The 20909-nt window shown below is 43.2% G+C and overlaps 1 non-coding gene across 1 annotated transcript; it reads left to right on the top strand.

Moving 5' to 3' along the window:
• The first annotated feature begins 924 nt into the window (after window positions 1-924).
• LOC126274234 (5S ribosomal RNA) lies at window positions 925-1043 on the top strand. The gene has a single exon (XR_007550061.1). It is a non-coding gene; the product is annotated as a 5S ribosomal RNA (ribosomal RNA).
• Window positions 1044-20909: the final 19866 nt, after the last annotated feature.

The following is a 20909-nucleotide window of genomic DNA, read 5'->3' as shown; positions in this document are numbered from 1 at the left end:
AATGCGTCAGAGTCTTGAAACAGAGTGTCTTATTAAATTAGCAATCGGCGACCAGGATGGTCAGTACCTTACAGAAAATCTCATCCTGTCAGTTTGCTGTAATAGAAAATAAGATATTTCGCGTTTATTTGCAGACTAGCAAATTGTTTTTCCAATAGATGTCGAAGACTTAAAAAATGACAGCATTCGATCGAAGGAATTTAATAAAAACCACAGCTTCTACTATTTCGCCATAGGTAAGATAGTTCTTTATGTTAAAAATATAGCAAAATACTTTCCTCTTTGTGTGTTATCACTTGCCAAAATCTCGTACTGATGTCTCAAACGATTTAGAAGATATAACATATGTTGTGAAAATTTCATTCAAGCGTGCTTGCAGTCGAAAGTGTACATGCTACATAAAGTTCAATTTCTCGAGATTGGGGACAGGTAGAGACCTCTTAGAAGGTCAGAGAAAAAATCGATATCTTATCTAAATTTCTTTTGCAGCAACATATTGTGTAATATGCACCAAACGCAAAATCATAGCGACCCCTATTTTTTATCGCATACTTTTTCAGTATGTATGCAGCTTCGTCTCAGTGGCTACGATGTCCTGCCTAACGCGTTCGCGCTCTCAGGAGTGTTGCATCTGCCATACCTATGCTTGCTTGCTATTTGCAGGCCTAGTCACTCGCATAAATTTTGCACATCTAAATTACATACGAAGCTGTGAAGTGTTGAAATCATTGACCATATACAAATTGATTTAAATTTTTATACTGAATTTTCGGAATAACGATGTTGTATGGGCATCAGTTTGTTATTTAAACTAATTTCGGCGACGTTTAAAATTACATTATTTCTTTCTCTCTTTTCCGTGGCGTTTATCGCATCTAGAACGGGGTCTGCTCATCCAGGATTAGCAAATTTTAATTTACTATTGCCAACGGCCATACTATGTTCAATACACCGGTTCTCGTCCGATCACCGAAGTTAAGCAACATCGGGCCCGGCTAGTACTTGGATGGGTGACCGCCTGGGAACACCGGGTGCTGTTGGCTCCCTCGCATTTGCCCCCCCCCCCCCCCCCCCGCCTTAACCATGGACCTTGCCATTGGTGGGGAGGTTTGCGTACCGTAGGTACAACCACAACGGAGGGGTATCTGCTGAGAGGCCAGACAAACGTGTGGTTCCTGAAGAGGGGCAGCAGCCTTTTCAGTAGTTGCAAGGGCAACAGTCTGGATGATTGACTGATCTAGCCTTGCAACATTAACCAAAACGGCCTTAGTGTGTTGGTACTGCGAACGGCTGAAAGAAAGGGGAAACTACGGCCGTAATTTTTCCCGAGGGCATGCAGCTTTACTGTATGATTAAATGATGATGGCGTCCTCTTGGGTAAAATATTCAGAAGGTAAAATAGTCCCCCATTCGGATCTCTGGGCGGGGCTACTCAAGAGGATGTCGTTATCAGGAGAAAGAAAACTGGCGTTCTACGGATCGGAGTGTGGAATGTCAGATCCCTTAATCAGGCAGATGGGTTAGAAAATTTAAAAAGCGAAATGGATTGGTTAAACTTAGATATAGTGGGAATTAGTGAATTTCGGTGGCAGGAGGAACAAGACTTCTGGTCAGGTGACTACAGGGTTATAAACACAAAATCAAATAGGGGTAATGCAGGAGTAGGTTTAATAATGAATAGGAAAATAGGAATGCGGGTAAGCTACTACAAACAGCATAGTGAACGCATTATTGTGGCCAAGATAGATACGAAGCCCACACCTATTACAGTAGTACAAGTTTATACGCCAACTAGTTCTGCAGATGACGAAGAAATGTATGATGAAATAAAAGAAATTATTCAGATGGTGAAGGGGGACGAAAATTTAATAGTCATGGGTGACTGGAATTCGAGTGTAGGAAAAGGGAGAGATCGACAGGAAGAGCAAAATGGCTAAGCAGGGATGGCTAGAGGACAAATGTAAGGATGTAAAGGCTTATCTCACTAGGGGTAAGATAGATACTGCCTACAGGAAAATTAAAGAGACATTTGGAGATAAGAGAACCACTTGTATGAACATAAAGAGCTCTGATGGAAACCCAGTTCTAAGCAAAGAAGGGAAAGCAGAAAGGTGGAAGGAGTATATAGAGGGTCTATACAAGGGCGATGTACTTGAGGACAATATTATGGAAATGGAAGACGATGTAGATGAAGATGAAATGTTAGATATGATATTGTGTGAAGAGTTTGACAGAGCTCTGAAAGACCTGAGTCGAAACAAGGCCCCCAGAGTAGACAACATTCCATTGGAACTACTGACGGCCTTGGGAGAGCCAATCCTGAGAAAACTCTACCATCTGGTGAGCAAGATGTATGAAACAGGCGAAATACCCTCAGACTTCAAGAAGAATATAATAATTCCAATCCCAAAGAAAGCAGGTGTTGACAGATGTGAAAATTGCCGAACTATCTGTTTAATAAGCCACAGGTGCAAAATACTAACACGAATTCCTTACAGACGAATGGAAAAACTAGTAGACGCCGCCCTCGGGGAAGATCAGTTTGGATTCCGTGGAAACAATGGAACACGTGAGGCAATACTGACCTTACGACTTATCTTAGAAGAAAGATTAAGGAAAGGCAAACCTACGTGTCTAGCATTTGTAGACTTAGAGAAAGCTTTTGACAATGTTGACTGGAATACTCTCTTTCAAATTCTAAAGGTGCCAGGGGTAAAATACAGGGAGCGAAAGGCTATTTACAATTTGTACAGAAACCAAATGGCAGTTATAAGAGTCGAGGGGCATGAAAGGGAGGCGGTGGTTACGAAGGGAGTAAGACAGGGTTGTAGCCTCTCCCCAATGTTATTCAATCTGTATATTGAGCAAGCAGTAAAGGAAACAAAAGAAAAATTCGGATTAGTTATTAAAATCCATGGAGGAGAAATAAAAACTTTGAGGTTCGCCGATGACATTGTAATTCTGTCAGAGACAGAAAAGGACTAGGAAGAGCAGATGAATGGAATGGACAGTGTCGTGAAAGGAGGATATAAAATGAACATCAACAAAAGCAAAACGAGGCTAATGGAATGTAGTCGAATTAAGTCGCGTGATGCCGCGGGAATTAGATTAGGAAATGAGACACTTAAAGTAGTAAATGAGTTTTGCTATTTGGGGAGCAAAATAACTGAAGGTGGTCGAAGTGGAGAGGATATAAAATGTAGAATGGCAATGGCAAGGAAAGCGGTTCTGAATAAAAGAAATTTGTTAACATCGAGTGTAGATTTAAGTGTCAGGAAGTCATTTCTGAAAGTATTTGTATGGAGTGTAGCCATGTATGGAAGTGAAACGTGGGCGATAAATAGTTTGGACAAGAAGAGAATAGAAGCTTTCGAAATGTGGTGCTACAGAAGAATGCTGAAGATTAGATGGGTAGATCACATAACTAATGAGGAAGTATTGAATAGGATTGGGGAGAAGAGAAGTTTGTGGCACAACTTGACCAGAAGAAGGGATCGGTTGGTAGGACATGTTCCGAGGCATCAAGGGATCGCCAATTTAGTATTGGAGGGTGGCGTAGAGGGTAAACATCGTAGAGGGAGACTAAGATATGAATACACTAAGCAGATTCAGAAGGATGTAGGTTGCAGTAGGTACTGGGAGATGAAGAAGCTTGCACAGGGTAGAGTAGCATGGAGAGCTGCATCAAACCAGTCTCAGGACTGAAGACCACAACAACAACAACAACAATTTATTATTCACCTTTTTGACAGAATGCCCTTCTTGAGGCAACATTCCCCAAGTTAACCTAAGGAAGAGAAGTTGTGTGCGCCATCTGACTATCATGTAACCATTATTGTGAGTGTTATCGTGTGTGTGTGTGTGTGTGTGTGTGTGAATTCCTAAGGGACCAAGCAGCTGAGGTCATCGATCCCTAGATTTACACACTACTTAAACTAACTTATGCTAACATACGCTAAGAACAGTACACACACCCATGCCCAAGAAAGGACCTGAACCTCTGAGGGGAGGAACCGCGCAATCCGTTGTGTGGCGCCTCAAACCCCGCGGCCACTCCGTGTTATCGTGTTTTAACTGTTCACGTATTGTTGGCTCTGAGATGGAATTTGGGGGCCATCCCAGCATTTGCCTAAACGAGTGGAAAACCGCCTAAAAACCACTGTCATCAGTCAGCCTTGTGCGGCCGCGTGAGGCAGCCGCGCGGTCTTGGCGCGTTGCCACGGTTCGCGTGGCTCCCCTGTGGGAGGTTCGAGTCCTTCCTCGGGCATGGCTGTGTGTGTTGTCCTCAGCGTAAGTTAATTTAAGTTAGATTAAGTAGTGTGTAAGCCTAGGGATCGATTACCTCAGCACTTTGGTCCCATAGGAACTAACCACAAATTTCCAAAAAATCAGGTACGTGTATGCGACCCAGCTACAGCTCACTTTCTCATCTCGCAAGCTAGCGTGATGTGCATTATACTATATGAGCAACTTTCCATTAGTAACTTTTCATTACAATCAACATTCATACTCTGCAGTTTGTTTTTGTAAACGCGTCAGAGGAAAACTTAAACTCAAGACTTTGTCACTACAGTAATTAATTAAACAATATTTTGTTCAGAAAATAGTAAGTTACGTTATGTATCAGTCCTCAAATAATAATGATTCTTTTCAGTTGTCCCATATAATTATTTTAGTTTATTATGCTGTCAGTGTGAGTAAACATGAATGTGATGTATTAATCAACAAATTTTTATAATTTATTATGAATCATGTTGTGTAGTCTGACAGTGAATCGCGGATATTGTACGATATGTTTGACGGGGAGGATTTATGTGGGCGCATCCTGTCCGCCAAAAAAGTCTTAAGGTTACTTCACTAGCAGATTACAGTCGTGTTGTTTTCGTTATCAGCTGTACTGTAGAACTGTAATGTTAATTATGCAACATTTTAATAAAGTCTCCTTTCTCAAACAGTTTTTTTGTTCATCTGTAACTCATGTGAAATAAGAAATACGCTGGTTACGTCCAGCATCATAACTGTTTTTGCATTTCGTTGCATATAAATGAACCGGCATAGCTTCCCAGTGGTGGGTGGATCATGCAGACGGACGCAGTCCGTCTATTCAGAGAAATCTTAGGTCTGTTTAATCTGTTGTTCTAAAAATTCGTATGTACTGTACAATTATAGCACACATTTTTATAACATAATATTGTATTTTAATAAAAACTCCCTTTTTCGAAGTCGTTTTAACTGTACCTCCTAAGGAAGTGCTGACGGACACATTTTGTTGGTTCCGCATGCCCACTATACGCCCTTGCTCAAAGTCCGTCAACTGCACATACGGTTCACGTCCACGCTGTCGCGGCATGCTACCAGTGTTAAAGACTGCGATGGAGCTCCGTGTGCCACGGCAAACTGGCTGACACTGACGGCGGCGGTGCACAAATGCTGCGCATCTAGCGCCATTCGACGGCCAACACCGCGGTTCCTGGTGTGTCCGCTGTGCCGTGCGTGTGATCATTGCTTGTACAGCCCTCTCGCAGTGTCCGGAGCAAGTATGGTGGGTCTGACACACCGGTGTCAATGTGTTCTTTTTTCCATTTCCAGGAGTGTATTTGGGAAGCACGCTCGGTAGGAGCGCAGGTCAGTCTGTCCGCGGCGAGCGTCTGAAGTGGTAAGATCTCCGGCTAAGCGCGTGTCTCCTAAGTCTGTAGGACAATGGATTTCTTAAGTTCAGCCTAACTGAAAATTTAATCACCTTTATTTCAGGTTTAGCTCTAAAATATCTAATGTTATCTTAAATTGCAACGCAGTGTAATTCGAGTGTGAAGTTCAGAATATATTCCGGTAGTTGCTTTGTCACTACTTTGTGAGTAAAGTTGAACCACGTGTTGATCAGTAACTGTAACTAAGATCAACAATCTTAAATGCGAATGTGCGTGAGATTATAACGTCTCGTCTTGACAATATTTTTCAATATCGCAACTTTTCTTTATGTTCAACCAACGTGGGGTGTACTTTGTGAGACCAGTACCACGTGCTTATACAGTTGTTTCACCCATCAGATTAATAGTAAGACGATAGTAACCAGTTCGAGGTTTTTCTTTTGTAAATTGCGTCTCGATCTAATTTATTTTAATTATCAGAATTTTTGTGGACTTACACTCTTTGTGTAAGGCAAGTTGCCCACGTGAAGCATGTGGTGTAATCATGAAAGTAGCCCTCAGCTATTCTTTTCGGGAAGATTTCATAGAGAGTTAGTATGAATTTAGCATACCAGTGTGTGGTAATTACATGACGGACAGGATTGCGCTACGAATGTAACTTCTTTGGGTGTAAATTGAATCGGTTGGTTGTGGTTAATTTCTTCTTGCATATGTTTCAACGTTCTTCGTGTATTATTTTATGAATGCAGTGTTGTATGCAGTCTCCCAATCTTGGCTCCATATTTGATGTGTTCCGTAAGATTACAATCTCACATGTTCACAATCCTAAATAAGGCACCAGTTTAGTTATGAATCAAGTTTAATATGCTGAAATTTCAATGATCAATGTTAAAATAAATTTCCAAATATAAACTGATTTATTTCTTTTTATTTAAATTCTCTTTTATATACATATATATATCACCGGTTGTCGTATGACTATTAAAAGATTATAATTAATATTAGTCTGGTTGAGAATTTGGTAAGCTAGACTGGATACCTGGTGAAGCAGTTGCGCAGTAATGTAAGGTTAACTGACACCATACAGCTCACAGCTTTTAACCCGCTTTTATTGTCTATCAGTACCGCTTTCACAACAGATTAATGCAACAAAGTTACAACTCGTGACTAAAGAAAGTTATGAAATAAATTAGAAGTACAATTTTCGTTGTACTGTTGAAACCGGGTATTACGACGTCGAAGGGACTGGAGGTTTACGGTCGTTACAGCTATTAGTGGCACAAACCGGATTTTTATTTCGTTTTTCGACAAAAATGTCGCATCTCTACACAAACGGAAAACCTGTAAAATGGAAAATCCTTTAATAATTAAAGAAAAAAGTAGCAACAGTGTAAATTAAATGTTGAACACGGTCTTAGATGATCACTGAGATAAAATGTTGAGCATGTTTAAAATTTATTGTAACGGTCATATAGTGCAGTAGTCATGAATGACAGAACTTGATTCCAGTTACTGTACTAGAAAAATTAATCAGCAGTACAAAATGAAAAGACAGTAATCTAACCATAAATTACACAAAGGACCACACTTTCTGCAATATTTTGCTTTACAATGTTGTACAAATGTCACGTACTGAACCTAACACTTCGAAAATACCTAATATTCATAACCACAAAACGTGAATAACTAATATACTGTTATATCACTCGTTTACTTTGAAAAACTAACACGTACTGAAATTTAGTTCAAAATGGTTCAAATGGCCCTGAGGACTATGGACTTAACATCTATGGTCAGCATTCCCATAGAACTTAGAACTACTTCAACCTAACTAACCTAAGGACATCAGACAATACCCAGTCACCAAGAGGCAGAGAACAATCCCTGACCCCGCCGGGTTACGAACCCGGGCGCGGGAAGCTAGAACGCTACCACAAGACCACGAGCTGCGGACTTGAAATTTAGTTTTCTAGTTTTATGCAGTCACTGCAAAAACAATGTTGTCTAGGTTTGTAATCAGTTCCTTGACGTTTGAAATGCAATTTATTAACACATGCGACAGCTTACTGTTCTACTCAAGGTAGTGAGTTATCTTTGTTCTCTTTTGCCATTTAAGATTTTTTATTTGTCGATGCACTCGTTTTAACACTTAATTTGAAACCAACAATTTACCGAAAACAAAAACTTGAAAATAAGCGTTACATTGTTCTTACCAAACCCAAAATACGTCAGAAACAAAAATGAACATTGCGCATTACAGCCGATATATTTCTCTGAAAACACAATAAAATTTCGTTGTTTTATACTATAACATGCAATAAGAGGTGTCGCACTAAGCGACTTTTAAATACAGCTTTTGCACAGGTTATCGACGGAACCGTTAGATTTAACTGTTATAGCTAATGCGCTGTCGCTGTAACCGTATCGACTGTATTTGTAATTAAAAAGATGATTTGCCTCCATCTCACGTAATTTACAGAGGGTGCTCAATAAATAGTGGAATCATTTTTTTCTGGAAGCAGACTGTTTGAATCAGGATTCAAATACGCCATATCATTCCTCACTCGTTTGGCTACAAAACACTATTTTTCAACATAATCTCCATTAAATGTGACGGCCTTATGCCAACTTACGAGGAGGGTCTGTATGCCCGCACGGCACCACAGTACTGGTCGACTTCGGAGCCAGCGCCTCGCTGCACCAGTAACCTCACCATCATCCACGTACTGCTTCCCGCGGAGTGCTTCCTTCAAGCAATGGCGCGCAGATGGTCGTTCGTTACTCTTTATGGTCTTCTGTTTGGCGGCGAGGAATGCAGTGGGTACACACCTTTCACTATCTCAACTGGCAGACGAGCGTGTCGGCACTACCAAGACAGACGTCCAGTTGCGCAGCGAGGTGATTGATTGTGATCCGTCGATCACCTCGAAGGAGACTGTCCGCACGTTCCAACATTGCAGCGGTCGGAGACGTGTACGGCCGACTGGCTCGCGGGAACCGGACAGGTTTGCGCGACCTTGTTGCGATGCTGGCAGACGCCTCGCCAACCGACTCACCGTGCTTTTGTTCACTGTCAGTTCTGTACATATATTCTGCAAACGGCTGTGTATATCTGCGATGTTTTGTTTTTCCGCCAAAAGAAAACCACAGCTCTCTGTTTGGAACGTTTGAAGGCTGTGTATAGCGCCGCCACCATCAGATCGTCATGAAACTATAGGGGCTCAAGCGGGATTATTCCACCATGTCCCACAACCAAAATTTGCCGAGGAAAGAATATGTTGCGTTACTTACTGAACGCACCTCATACATTCTCTACACCTGTGACTTGCCCATATCGTTGTACAAAATGATCAAAGAACTAATAATAATAATAATTATTATAATAATAAGTGTTGTTATTATTATTGCTGTCATTTCTTCTTCATGTAAGTGTGAACATCAAATAATTTTCCGTCTTGTTCCAGGAACATTGGCTTATTCTCGACAAGTTTGCAGTTTACCAGGTCATTATGACTCTTGGAGGCCTCAAAGACACCAGTGTACAAGAAAGCAAATCACTTCGGTCATGGTATTAGGCAGGAAATATTCGGCACTCAAACTGTGTATTAAATTCACTTACTGTCTATCATTTACTATAAAATATGTCAGCCTCTTATTTTTTTCACGATGCATTTCAAAGTCTCACACCCTTGTCTACAAGGGGTCAGTCGATTACATAAACAATTTCAGTTCTTGGACGTAGCCAGTTGCCTATTTTCAACTTCGGTCCTCTACAGTTTATCACATAATATTGCAATATCATATACTACTGAAATCATGAACTTCGAACAATAATATAGCTACTTATAAGGTATTACAACAAAAGAATTCTGAGATTCGTTATAAATATACATTCTCATCGTTAAATGGCGCCCAGACACAAAAGAACAACACAAACAATGCAGAGATTGTAGAAATACAGTGCCTTGTAAGTAAAAAGACCATTGGCAGGTTATTTTGCAAATCAGAGCTACAAAAAATATGTATACAGGGTTTTACAGATCGACGTTTTAAAAATTTTGGAGATTGTAGGTGATGAAATTCGGAACATTTTGGTATAAGGAACCTATAGACCGAAATGTGAAATAATGCTTCTACAGCAGTAGGAGGTGCTTGGCCTCTTAGCACTTGGGTAGTACTCTTCCGTCCATTGACATTATGTCATTGCTGCGAATGGAAGACTGTAATCATACAACTACGGTAGTCTCACCTCAGCCGGCGTATAGGAAGTAGTTTATTTAATGCTTTTCGTCCTTCAGTTCACAGCTTTCCATCTGCTCATGCAGCGCTGTAAACACACAGATAGTCAACGTGAATCCGTCTAGAGTTGTCTGTTTATCATGCTTAACGTACTGTAGTTAAGTTCTTACTTGATGGAAGGTATAAATACGCATTTGGGAAACTTGCTGATATACACTGGTGTTACACGTTACAGTGAAGCACGCAGGAATGTCAATGTAGCTCGTCGGTTGCACCCAGGAAGATATCAGAGCAGACGACTTCCTAGGCCCACATTACGCACCAGGGTTGTTCGTCGACTGAGGGGTAGAGGAACCGTGTCAGCCGATACGCATCACGCAGATGCAAGGAAGAGGACATGAGCACCTGAATTTTGGAGAAGACGTTATGGAATATAAGCCTGCCAATCAAGATCAAGCACACGAGCAATTGCCAGCTCTATGCACGTAGGTCATGTATGTCACACAAGTTTGTACGGTGCGCACCTACATCCATTCCATATTCAAGAAGTTCAATCTGCGTGACAGCCTGGTTTTAACCAACGGCAACACTTCCGCCAGTGGTTCCTTCGTCAGCGTCCTCCTGTCCCCAGTTTTCCAGACCTCATTCTGACGGGTCAATTTTTAGAATCGAGGGTATTTTTTGTTTTTTGTTTTGTTTTGTTATAAATCCACTCGTGGATCACAAAAATTTTATTAGCAGACCTAAAACAGGGAACATATTAAGGTCACTTGATGCACAATGTCTCCAAATTACATAAAATACACTCCTGGAAATGGAAAAAAGAACACATTGACACCGGTGTGTCAGACCCACCATACTTGCTCCGGACACTGCGAGAGGGCTGTACAAGCAATGATCACATGCACGGCACAGCGGACACACCAGCAACCGCGGTGTTGGCCGTCGAATGGCGCTAGCTGCGCAGCATTTGTGCACCGCCGCCGTCAGTGTCAGCCAGTTTGCCGTGGCATACGGAGCTCCATCGCAGTCTTTAACACTGGTAGCATGCCGCGACAGCGTGGACGTGAACCGTATGTGCAGTTGACGGACTTTGAGCGAGGGCGTATAGTGGGCATGCGGGAGGCCAGGTGGACGTACCGCCGAATTGCTCAACACGTGGGGCGTGAGGTCTCCACAGTACATCGATGTTGTCGCCAGTGGTCGGCGGAAGGTGCACGGGCCCCTCGACCTGGGACCGGACCGCAGCAACGCACGGATGCACGCCAAGACCGTAGGATCCTACGCAGTGCCGTAGGTGACCGCACCGCCACTTCCCAGCAAATTAGGGACACTGTTGCTCCTGGGGTATCGGCGAGGACCATTCGCAACCGTCTCCATGAAGCTGGGCTACGGTCCCGCACACCGTTAGGCCGTCTTCCGCTCACGCCCCAACATCGTGCAGCCCGCCTCCATTGGTGTCGCGACAGGCGTGAATGGAGGGACGAATGGACACGTGTCTTCTTCAGCGATGAGAGTCGCTTCTGCCTTGGTGCCAATGATGGTCGTATGCGTGCTTGGCGCCGTGCAGGTGAGCGCCACAATCAGGACTGCATACGACCGAGGCACACAGGGCCAACACCCGGCACCATGGTGTGGGGAGCGATCTCCTACACTGGCCGTACACCTCTGGTGATCGTCGAGGGGACACTGAATAGTGCACGGTACATCCAAACCGTCATTGAACCCATCGTTCTACCATTCCTAGACCGGCAAGGGAACTTGCTGTTCCAACAGGACAATGCACGTCCGCATGTATCCCGCGCCACCCAACGTGCTCTAGAAGGTGTAAGTCAACTACCCTGTCCAGCAAGATCTCCGGATCTGTCCCCCATTGAGCATGTTTGGGACTGGATGAAGCGTCGTCTCACGCGGTCTACACGTCCAGTACGAACGCTGGTCCAACTGAGGCGCCAGGTGGAAATGGCATGGCAAGCCGTTCCACAGGACTACATCCAGCATTTCTACGATCGTCTCCATGGGAGAATAGCAGCCTGCATTGCTGCGAAAGGTGGATATACACTGTACTAGTGTCGACATTGTGCATGCTCTGTTGGCTGTGTCTATGTGCCTGTGGTTCTGTCAGTGTGATCATGTGATGTATCTGACCCCAGGAATGTGTCAATAAAGTTTCCCCTTCCTGGGACAATGAATTCACGGTGTTCTTATTTCAATTTCCAGGAGTGTAGTTTGGACAAAAAGAGAATAGAAGCTTTCGAAATGTGGTGCTACAGAAGAATGCTGAAGATAAGGTGGATAGATCACGTAACTAATGAGGAGGTATTGAATAGGATTGGGGAGAAGAGAAGTTTGTGGCACAACTTGACTAGAAGAAGGGATCGGTTGGTAGGACATGTCCTGAGGCATCAAGGGATCACAAATTTAGCATTGGAGGGCAGCGTGGAGGGTAAAAATCGTAGAGGGTGACCAAGAGATGAATACACTAAGCAGATTCAGAAGGATGTAGGTTGCAGTAGATACTGGGAGACTGGGAGATGAAGAAGCTTGCACAGGACAGAGTAGCATGGAGAGCTGCATCAAACCAGTCCCAGGACTGAAACACAACAACAACAACAACAACTATATGCATATTAATTTAAGTTGGTTTTCTTTTCTGGAGGGTATTCTGCGGAGAGTTTCACACACGCACTTCGCCAGAGACAGCTAAAGCTGTGGTCTGCACGAATACTCCGCATATTGCTGTGTGGTAGGTCAGGGATTCCTTCGCCTGGCAGACCTATCTATCTGGCAGCCAGGGAGTGTGTGTCTCTTTCTTCTGGTTTAATGTTTATGTTTTTCTATCGCGCATTATTATTGTTTTGTATTTAAATAGATACTCTTGCTGCAAACTAGATTTGGTCTACGTTCTAATGGAATACTGCAACAGCTCTGAGTAGACGATGCGTGTGTCATCCATTAGTGACATATTATTATTAAAAAGCTGGAGAAACATATTTTAGGCTCCATGTACACCACACTACAGTTTGCAAAGCAATTCCAGCTTATGACTAAGTTCCATTTCAGAGGAGTGAATATGAAGCAAACCATTAAGTGTCTGTACATATAGTTTAATTACCTGACGTCGCAATCGATTATACAAATTCGTACAGATGATGTACTCGGGTAAAATAATATACCTGTATTCTGGAATGTTTGCTGCACAGGATGTACAAGTGTGGGTTAGGTAAGGATTGGAGGGTGTGGGGGTTAAATTGGTATCGTCCTCCTCTAAGAAACTTGTGCGGCAAAATTACCATTTTGCACATCAGTGCCCTAGATGAGGACAGACAATGTCATTAATTTGGTTCGTCCTGGTTATTTCAGTTCAGTATTTGGTTCTTTCCTTCCACTGACATAGATACTCGTGTATAGGAGGTGATATTACTTCTTGCAGAATATCGCTGATAGTATTACATTATTTTGAGTATGTGTGTGTGTGTGTGTTTATGATTTTGAACCAAAGTCTACATTGTTCATATTTACTCATCTTAGTTCTAGTAAAAATGGTATCAAAGTCGTTCATGTATAACGCTGACTTTGCGGCTGAGAATTTAATAGCTACGTGCCACTAAATTTCCTCCCTCAGTATGCGTTTTACAGTGTAAAGTAACGCCATGCTTATAAGAAACACACACAAGTTGCTTGTTGTTACTGGTAGATCCACTCCCATACCATACACCTGGCCCTGAGTATCCACTACGTAGTATGCAGAATATTGTGTCATGGGTTAGGTATTTACAATGCATTGCGAGTACAACCAGATGTAGAAAGAATGAGCAGTAAATCACATGACCACATGTGCTGTCATGTTAGGTGCAGGTGTGACACTACTGTCCTTCTGCAGTTTTTTTCTGATGGAGGAATTCTCTGTCTTGCCTGTAGTCTTCTAATTTTATACACTTAAATCAGGAGGAGGAGACAATATAGTTATTATAAAGTACTGTCAGAGATATATCCAGAGTTTATTCGTCATGCAAGATAATCTAATAAACTGTCACTAAGGCCCATTACATATGACAAAGTAATGCAAGGTACATGTAAATTAATTTAGGTAGGTGAGGTGACACTACTACCTGCTGGCGTGTTGTGTGTATTAGAAGTACTGCAGGAGAAATATATACTGGATGCATCACTATGTTTTATATGTACAGGTTTCATATGTGTACAGGATACAGACAGTTAGGGAATGCTTTCCATTAGTCAGGATTATTTCTGTACTGATGGAGTAAGTTTGGTTAAGAGGTTATTAGGTGCTAATTTAGTTGTGCTAGACAGGTCAGGTATTTAACATAGCCAGTAAGGAAGCATCTGTACAGCAACAAGGTATTCTTTGCGCCCACGTACATCTAACAACTGGAAGATTCAGGACGTCGGAGTTAAGATGCGTATTTACTGATAGTAACTGGACTTTTTTAAATCTGTGAAATTACTATATGCAACGAGCATCTTTTTGGTGGAGTAGTTAACTGTGTGGGAATCGATTTGGCAGCCAGACAAGTTACTGGGTCTGATCGTTGTTATGTAGGTGACTGACGGAAAACTGAGAAAGTAGTTTATGTGCGGTGATGCTCTGGCAACTATGGCTGGGGTCAGCTTCACCGCCCATGACGTTTTTGCTATTGATATGACAACTATTTCCAAACAGAAAAACACTTGCTCGTGGTACATATTCTGATCATATTGCTTGCAGTCATTAGAACACTACATATGTTAACTGATAATTTTCTGCGTGGAATGACAATTGTGGAAAATATGTGGTAGGTACATTTGAGTTTTGCTGCCTGTATCACTTTACTAAGCGACGGTGTAATATATCTGTCAAGCTAAGATTTAAGCGTGACTTTAATGCCTCTAACTGTCCTTAAAACTTCACTATGCTGGAGGTACTGGTTGTCGTTCATGTTTTTTTTTAATGTACCAGTTGATACATACCAATTACACGATTATTGAACTAGATTATTCTGGCCGCCCGCGGTGGCCGTGCGGTTCTGGCGCTGCAGTCCGGAACCGCGGGACTGCTACGGTCGCAGGTTCGAATCCTGCCTCGGGCATGGATGTTTGTGATGTCCTTAGGTTAGTTAGGTTTAAGTAGTTCTAAGTTCTAGGGGACTTATGACCTAAGATGTTGAGTCCCATAGTGCTCAGAGCCATTTGAACCATTTGTTTTTTTTAGATTTTTCTGATACTACTATATCGAATGTCTAATTAAAATTCTGTTTTAAAATCGCATTTGTTCGTAACGGGTTGTCGGTATTATTATTTATTTTGGCCGGCGTTTTTCTTCATATGTAGCTGGATTAGACAACGCATCATAGAAACCTAAGTGTGAACACGCCTTGCAGATTGGTATTTGATACAACGAGCGCAGTTTGCTACTATGAACCCACATTTAATGATACCATCAAGGCGGTCAGGCTGTCACGATGGCACAACTAACGTGTGGCGAGAGAGCAGCCTGCGTACATCTAGGATGAGGAGAAATGTTTTAACAGACGTGCAATGAATACTTTTTCTCTTAATAATGAATTATCTCAAAATATGAGGCCATATGAAAGCAGTGGATGAAAATAGGCATAGTAGGCTAATTTACTGATATCTTTATCACCAGAATTTACAGTAACCCTAATAGCATAAGTAGCTCAACCTAACCATTTCAGCAGATCATCAAAGTGATCCTTCCAGTTCAATTTCTCATCAATGCACACACCCGGAAATTTGGGGTATTCTGCCTGCTCATAGTCTATATTTGTCGCTGGCGTTGTGCCATTTACTGTATAGAATTGTATATATTGTGTTTTCTCGAAATTTAGTTAGAGTTTATTTGCTGAAAACCACTTAATATTTTTCTGAAAGATTTTATTTACAATTTCCTCCGCTGATTCTTGTTTGTTGGGTGTGATTACTACACTGGTATCATCAGCAAAAAAACTAGCTTTTCATCTTCATGAATATAGAGTGGCAAGTCATTAATATACAGGGTGATTTACTAACTATTGCCACCTAGAATAACTCCGAAAGTGTTATCTCAGCTGAAAATTTTGTGGGACAAATGTTGCATGGGAGAACGGGGGCCATAATATGACGTTGGTTTGTTGTTGCTAGGTGGGATCGCGTAAGAGATATGAAGGCCAACTTTGCTTTTTTAAGTGGGATTATATAGCTTGGTTCTTATTTTCTGATAGCAGCCATCGAGGCGAATCCAATGATTTGTAACAATAAGGTCTTTGAATTTCAACGACTTTCAGAAAGATTGAATGAACATCCATTTACAGAAGGTGTTCGAAGTGATGACCATTGGTATCAATGCAGTGCTGCATTCTTGTTATCATGGATTGAGTGGTATTCCTTATTACTTTGGGAGCACACACTCTGACAATTCTCTTTTGTATATTGTGCAAATAGTAAATATACGTCGATTGCGGCGAATACATATAACATGCCATTGACATGTAAACACCAGTCGAAGGTTTCGCAGTACAACACTAATAGGAACGGTAAGACTAGTATCGTCGAATCAAGCGAATGTGAATAATGTATTCCTTCAAGGAACAAGTTGATGTGCTTCTCATTTATAGAGAATGCCAGCGAAATTCAGTGAGAGTTAGAGACTGATACGCTGAAAGATATCTTCAACATACTCACCCTACACATCATACATTTAAATATGTATATGATAAATTCAGAATAACTGGATCTTTAACGCATCAGAAACATATCTGTCAAAGGAAAGTTACTAACAAGGAAACGGAAATTGGTACTCTTGCAACTGTGGTTCGAGATCCTTGTGTTAGTTTGCTTCAAATCGTAAGGGAATCTGCTGTCGTGAGCCAGAATAGTGTTTTTCGTGTTCTGCATCGTTGGACTGGATGTGGAGGAGATGTGTCATGCCCAGCTCGTTTGCAAGGCTTGATACCTCTGGATTTTTTCTTGCGGCGATTCGTAAAAGACATTGTTTATAAAGATGTTGCAACTACACATGAAGATATGCGAGAGAGAACTGTCAGAGCATGTGATTCGATAAGTGCCGATGTGATAAGGAGTGCCACTCAATCCATGATAAGAGGAATGCAGCACTGAATTGATACCAGTAGTCATTACTTTGAACACATTCACTAAACGGACGTTCATGCAGCCTTTGTGACCTTTAATGACCATACTGTTACTCATCATTGGATTTGTCTCGATAGACGCTATCAGAAAATAGGTACCAAACTACAGCATCCCATTTAAAAAAACAAAGTTGACCTTCATGTCTCTGAAGCTATCCCACCTAGCAACAAAAAACTGACCTCATATTATATGGCCCCCATTGTCCCGTGCAACTTTTGTCCTACAAACTTTTCAGCTCCTATCATACTTCCGGAGTAATTCTTGGTGGCAATAGTTAGTGACTCACCCTGTATATTAAGAACAATAAGGGACCCAAGCCTGGACCCTGTGGGACACCATTCTTCATACCTCCCCAGTTAGAGAACTCTGTTGATTTTTGCAGACTATCTACACTGTTAAATTCAACTTTTTGCTAAAACCTATCAGAAAAAAACAAGTGCAGTGTACTACGTGTATTATTTCTCTCATGTTGCCTAACGGATAAATCTTTGCCAGGATTCTCTTTATAAAGATAAGGACGTGCGCCTGCAGTTTTTAACTGAATTTACGTCTTGATTAAGCTTTTCACCTGAATGTGATTTGTCCGTCTGCATAAGTTACGTTATCCCTAACTTGCACAGACTGCAAAGGGCTCCACGAAGACTACGTTAGCCAGAACATCGCAGGGCATACAAAAGCGCCCTGCGGGATGCGGCAGCAGATGCGGAGGCGGGCAGGGCAGTTGTAGGCGGCTGTGACGAGTGACGGCGCAGCCTCGGAGGAGCGTAACAGCTGCGCGGCCTTCCCGGAAAGCCGAACCTGGCAGTCCGCGGCTCACATCAACATCACATCACAATGGCGGGGTCGGCCGAGGCGCGGGGAGAGGCAGCTGGAGTACCTGCGGCCGACCCGCACCTGCCGCGCCACAAAAGCAGTCAGCGGGCCGGGGAGGAGGAGACCGGAGGAGACGTTTATTGCGGATCCCGCGGCTACAGGTTCTGCAGCCTCCCGCTGCACACACACACACACACACACACACACACACACACACACGGGCACTGACACCGGCGTTTCCTATCGCTGCTAACGTAAATAAACGAGTGACTCAAATGTAACAGCCCTGCAGATGCCGAGAGTCAATAGGTAAGAAAATTTTGTTAATGAATCTCCAAATACTGTCTCTGTTTCGGGACATTACTCGGCCAATACGTAGCCTAGAGAAGAAGCTCCATTCTTCACAGAGGTAAAATTAGGCTCTCTGTCGACTGTGCTCAGACACTCTGAAAGGTCTCTGTTAGATTCCTTTGATGTTAATTTCTTAAATCCGTTGCCATTTACGGCATAAATTCCTTTTCTAAATTTACTGTAGTGTTTCTATCTGGGAGGAGACTGAGCAGTGAAACGTGTTACTTTTACACATAAACAAGAACGATCTGTCACACTACTACACTAAAAACACAGTTTATATGTAATTCATGTCACACAGTCTCATACGGAACCTACATCCGCTTTCTTTTATATACTGTATATGACAAGATACTGTCATCCCCCTTCCCTTCTGTGTGAAAGGATGAATGAGCAGATGTACACTCCTGGAAATTGAAATAAGAACACCGTGCATTCATTGTCCCAGGAAGGGGAAACTTTATTGACGCATTCCTGGTGTCACATACATCACATCATCACACTGACAGAATCACAGGCACATAGACACAGCCAACAGAGCATGCACAATGTCGACACTAGTACCGTGTATATCCACCTTTTGCAGTATTGCAGGCTGCTATTCTCCCATGGAGACGATCGTAGAGATGCTGGATGTAGTCCTGTGAAACGGCTTGCCACGCCATTTCCACCTGGCGCCTCAGTTGGACCAGCGTTCGTGCTGGACGTGAAGACCGCGTGAGACGACGCTTCATCCAGTCCCAAACATGCTCAATGGGGGACAGATCCGGAGATCTGGCTGATCAGGGTAGCTGACTTACACCTTCTAAAGCACGTTGGGTGGCACGGGATACATGCGGACGTGCATTGTCCTGTTGGAACAGCAAGTTCCCTTGCCCGTCTAGGAATGGTAGAACGATGGGTTCGATGACGGTTTGGATGTACCGTGCACTATTCAGTGTCCCCTCGACGATCACCAGAGGTGTACGGCCAGTGTAGGAGATCGCTCCCCACACCATGATGCCGGGTGTTGGCCCTGTGTGCCTCGGTCGTATGCAGTCCTGATTGTGGCGCTCACCTGCACGGCGCCAAACACGCATACGACCATCATTGGCACCAAGGCAGAAGCGACTCTCATCGCTGAAGACGACACGTGTCCATTCGTCCTTCCATTCACGCCTGTCGCGACACCAATGGAGGCGGGCTGCACGATGTTGGGGCGTGAGCGGAAGACGGCCTAACGGTGTGCGGGACCGTAGCCCAGCTTCATGGAGACGGTTGCGAATGGTCCTCGCCGATACCCCAGGAGTAACAGTGTCCCTAATTTGCTGGGAAGTGGCGGTGCGGTCCCCTACGGCACTGCGTAGGATCCTACGGTCTTGGCGTGCATCCGTGCGTCGCTGCGGTCCGGTCCCAGGTCGACGGGCACGTGCACCTTCCGGCGACCACTGGCGACAACATCGATGTACTGTGGAGACCTCACGCCCCACGTGTTGAGCAATTCGGCGGTACGTCCACCTGGCCTCCCGCATGCCCACTATACGCCCTCGCTCAAAGTCCGTCAACTGCACATACGGTTCACGTCCACGCTGTCGCGGCATGCTACCAGTGTTAAAGACTGCGATGGAGCTCCGTATGCCACGGCAAACTGGCTGACACTGACGGCGGCGGTGCACAAATGCTGCGCAGCTAGCGCCATTCGACGGCCAACACCGCGGTTGCTGGTGTGTCAGCTGTGCCGTGCGTGTGATCATTGCTTGTACAGCCCTCTCGCAGTGTCCGGAGCAAGTATGGTGTGTCTGACACACCGGTGTCAATGTGTTCTTTTTTCCATTTCCAGGAGTGTAGTTCAGGACGGGTAGATACATAGTCATATATGAGAGAATAGAAAGATGCATTGTGAAATTTTGCCACAGCCAAATAGTGAATTAGAAAATTTAACCTCCACAGTTCCATTGTAAAGTGTAATGTGTGTTACTATTGCCAGATGCACCGACTAGGGGTCCTTCTAATAAAGTTGTCTCTCCATATATGCATGTACCCAACATTGAGTACATTACCATGTATTCCCAGGTTTTTGGTCCATAAATTTGTCTTCTAATACACCACCTCACTTGATAAGAAAGGGGTGACCAACGTGTTGTTAAGATCGAATATCAGTACGCTTCTTTCTTCATATCAACGTATGTTTTCAAAGATGTGTGTGCTTCCCATCCTTTCCACAGGTACACCTGATGCTGATGAACTTTTATAGATTTTTCTGTTCCACCTGCTATTGTTTTCAGCGTTGCATTATCTGCATCACAGATTTCCCAGGCATCTTTTTGAATTCTGTGGACATGTAAATTATATTGTAGTGTCTCTTTCGTTGGCACAATCTCTTTCGCAAATTGATACACCACGGAGTAATTCATGTCTGGTGCTAAGTATTAGGGTTGGAACTTTAACAGTGGCAGCTGTTTATTTACAGCTCTTTCAAAATAGGTACGTGTTTCAAAGTTTTACTGACCTTCAAAGTAGTCACCAGCATTGTGTACAACCCGTTGTCAGCGATGTGGAAGTCGTAGGATACTCTTAGCAGTGCCAGTTGTTTTGACAGCCCGAGCGGCGCAGTCTGTTGCCCGTCGAATTTGTAGCAGTTCTGAAGCGAATGCTGTGAAGTGTTTCCTTCAGTTTAGAAATCGAGTTGAACTCACGAGGGCTTAAGTCAGGCGAGTGCAGTAGGTGGAA

The sequence above is a fragment of the Schistocerca gregaria genome, chromosome 5, assembly GCF_023897955.1.
Source record: "Schistocerca gregaria isolate iqSchGreg1 chromosome 5, iqSchGreg1.2, whole genome shotgun sequence".
Lineage (NCBI taxonomy): Eukaryota > Metazoa > Arthropoda > Insecta > Orthoptera > Acrididae > Schistocerca > Schistocerca gregaria.
The sequence above is the reverse complement of the archived record's forward strand: the minus strand, read 5'-3'. Positions and strand labels throughout refer to the sequence as shown.